This window comes from Berghia stephanieae, unplaced genomic scaffold (assembly GCF_034508935.2).
Source record: "Berghia stephanieae isolate SIO BIC M18660-M18661 unplaced genomic scaffold, UCSD_Bste_1.3 scaffold6620, whole genome shotgun sequence".
NCBI classification, from domain to species: Eukaryota; Metazoa; Mollusca; class Gastropoda; order Nudibranchia; family Aeolidiidae; genus Berghia; species Berghia stephanieae.
Genome location: NW_027628201.1, coordinates 887 through 4,501, shown reverse-complemented (window position 1 = coordinate 4,501; position 3,615 = coordinate 887). Strand labels below are relative to the sequence as shown.

General features: G+C 31.2%; 1 long non-coding RNA gene across 1 annotated transcript; it reads left to right on the top strand.

Moving 5' to 3' along the window:
• Positions 1-1,427: 1,427 nt before the first annotated feature.
• Positions 1,428-2,738, top strand: LOC144962177 (uncharacterized). The gene is made up of 3 exons (XR_013643387.1): positions 1,428-1,450; positions 1,920-1,994; positions 2,681-2,738. It is a non-coding gene; the product is annotated as an uncharacterized LOC144962177 (long non-coding RNA).
• Positions 2,739-3,615: the final 877 nt, after the last annotated feature.

Here is a 3,615-nt window from a genome sequence, read left to right as displayed (position 1 = left end):
TGGAAAGGAAATGTCTATATTTTGACATGCCCAATCCCCTTTTTTCTTTGAAATGATATGAACATGAGAGAGTTAATTTAACTCTTGATTGGTTTTTGGTTCAGAAAAGTTTTCTATTTAATTGTCTTTTGACAAAGAAAAGTTTCTATTCAATTGTCTTTTGACAATCATATCTCTTCATTAACTAGTGATATGACCTAAATGATTTAAGCGCATATTAAAAACTCCTAACTGCAAGATATCACAAATCCAAATGGTGCTTTAATTCGTCTTATATTTGATTTTTGGGTGGGGAAGCTAATTTAGTGAGTTTGTACTATGATGACTCCATGGTGTCAGAATTTATTTAATTCTATCAGTCTATTTAGCAGTGTATGAGTAACCGAATGCATTTTAGATATGTGGAAAGTACTTTGCAAATGAATCAGTGTCCATCCCATTTTCACACTCCAGATGCAGCATAATTCAGTGCTTTCTGGCCACATGAGTCTAAAAGAACATCTTTTTTTTTACATTCTTTATGAAATTTTCCAGTTAAGTACTCACCTCGAAGGTTAACAGGTTTCCAGCCTTCTGTTCACTCAGGAGTGATTGGACATTTTGATTTACAAAGAGATTTAATAACAAATATTTTTTTCCCACATTAGTCTTGGATGGAATATAGACGTGCAGAAGAAGTTCAAACTAAGGCACGTAATCCATTCTATTGTAAATAGAAAAAAAAACGGGAATTACCATCATGTCTCTTTTAGAATTACATAATTATCTCTTTTTTTTTCCTATAAAACATATGGAAGGTTGGCAAAAGTATCTTGAATTTGAATTTTTTTTGTTTTGTTTTTTTTTGTTTTGACATAGATAATGTCATGCTTAGGTTAAATTTGAAAAAGTTGCTTTCAAAAGACTGTAACAGACAATATATAAACATTCATGCTAAAAAGATAAACGGGTTGCTTTTTTCTGATGGGATGAGAATTTGATTCTACATGATGGGAATTATACGTAGCTCTGTAAGCATTTTGAACATGGTGCGACTTATGCACATATGCTTAATTTGTATCAATTTTTTTTAAATGAAAGGACGTTAGAAATTTTACATACAATAGATAACACAACAGTGCTTCTTAAGCTCAAGATCCAGAACAAAGTATGATTTAAACTTCAATTAATGACACTTGAGGGGGGGGGGGGGGGGGAGGAGAGAGAGTAAAATAAGAATCATAATAAAATTTGATTTATTAAGACGTAAATCATTTTAATTAATTTTATTGACGTAATGATTATTATGCTAGACACATTACTGTTATAAATGGCATAGGATGGTTTGTGAATGTATTGATCTTTAACATATTGTTTGTTATAAACCGTGATTGATAAATTGATAATCCCTTTCCAGGTGAAGAATGGTCACATAAAGTTGTACTGTGGGTGATGTCTTGCACTTTAACAAGTAAGATTATCACTGTGAATGTTTGTTATTACTCTTGCATCATGAATCATAGGGTCTCAACATTGAAATCAGTTCTCATTCCACTGCAAAATTGTCATGAGCATTTTTCTGTCATTATGTGAAGTATTGAAGTGTCGTTGTTCATAAGGTCATAAATTAAAAAAAAATTATTGCTTGCTCACGTGAGATTACTTCCAAATGTTGTTATAAATTTGCAGAGGATATATAGACTTTTTATAAAATTTGCTTACAAAAATCACATGATTTATTTTATTATAAAAGCATATCATCAGAAAAAAAGCATTACCAAAAAATTGCATTAAATAGTGTATTCTAAGAGTAGGTGGTGAGTAGCATTGTAATTTTATTATTTTGAAACTGTGCATTTAGAACAATGCAATTCGTTGTGAACAGATACAAGGCTACGAGTTTATTTTATGATATGAAATACAATCTGCTAATTCCACAGATCTGTTGAGGGCCAATTTGACTGCATCTGGGACAGAGGATCGTTGGTAGCTTTAGACAGAAAGGATGTTAAAAAGTAGAATTCTCAAGACCACAAGAGGATTTTTTGTATTTTTAAAATATAAATATATATACAATCTTTAAAAAAGAGGTGTCTAAACCAATTTTTCTTTAGGACACAATGCTAAATTTATGCTCCAGATGCAAACACCCCACATATACACACACATTCACACAGACGTGAAAACAGACACACACATACATGCATCATCATTATTATAATTATCATCATCATCATTGTTGGGGCAGCATTGCACAGTGATAATGTCTATGCTTTGTTCCCATGAGATACCATTAAAAAATTTTAAAATTTTTCCCTTACTTGCACTGTGTGGCTTGACCAAGTCACTTCACCATGGCCTAGTTTGTGAGGCTGCGATGTAGCTTACGCTAGTTTCATTCCAGTATTTCCTAAAGAAACATTTCTCCTTGTGGATGAATAAAGAGAATTTTGTTTTATTTATTCATTTTATTTATTGCCTGTGCCTAATACCCTTTAGCTGTAAAATACAAATTGATAATGGTCAGATGACAAGATATCTTCATCTTAAACTCTTTATAATAACAAAACATTAAAGTGGGTGAAAGAGACCTTTTTATGAAAACATGTATCTCCATGAAAATATTTGTATTACGTACTCAATATTTATGTGCTGCATTATATTTATATCTAGATAAGTATATTTAAAAAGTGTATTGTAGATATGTTTCAGTACTGAAGGATGTCTTGAAACCTGGTGGAAAAATATTTGTGGAAGTTTTTGTTATGACGTAGCTTATGTTTGAAGGTAAATGATATTCTAGATCTCTTATCCCTGAATAGGGTGTCATTCCATTTATACTTTATACTCATAAACATGAATAAATTAATTTTCCATTTAACATTGACATCATCAATTTCTTTTTAAAATAAGGATTTTCTCAGCAGAACACTTAATGATATACATTAGATATCGATATATATTCAAAACAGTGCAGAACTTAAGTTCACAATTTATTTAAAATATTCATATTTTTTGTCATCTTAATTTTAATAATGACCACAGATTCGCCCTTTTCTTTGTCAACAGCTTGCTTATTGTTTAAATTAAGGAAACTGGGGAGCAAGCACCGGTGTAAGATAAAGATCTGAACAAGTGTGTATGAAAGGTGCCAGACAAAGCAAGAAAGAAAAATTCAAGAAAAATAAACCCACCCCAGTTGAAGTAGACTGATTATTTGGGATGGTTTTTTTGTTTTTGTATTTTTTTTCTTGCTTTGCCTGGCACCTTTCATACACACTTGTTAAGATCTTTATCTTATTGTTAAAGAGCATGTTTGTTTTTTTTAATTGCGACCTTTTTATACACTGGTTTGACTTGTTGGAATCATGCTGACAAAATTTTCAAGTCATTATGCTTTTTGTTTTCAAAGATTTCTTTTTGTCTCTCAAGGTTTGCCACGCCCTCCCCCTCCCCATCCAGTTTTTGAAGATGAATTAAGATCGCTCTTTGGTAAGTCGCTGTTGGTGATTGTTTAGAATTACATTTTTTCTCTTACATCATTTGAATTTGCTTGAATGGTGAAAAGAAATGCTTTATAATGTTTTTTTTATTTATGATTTGCCGATAAGAAACCTCAATATAGTCTATAAAATG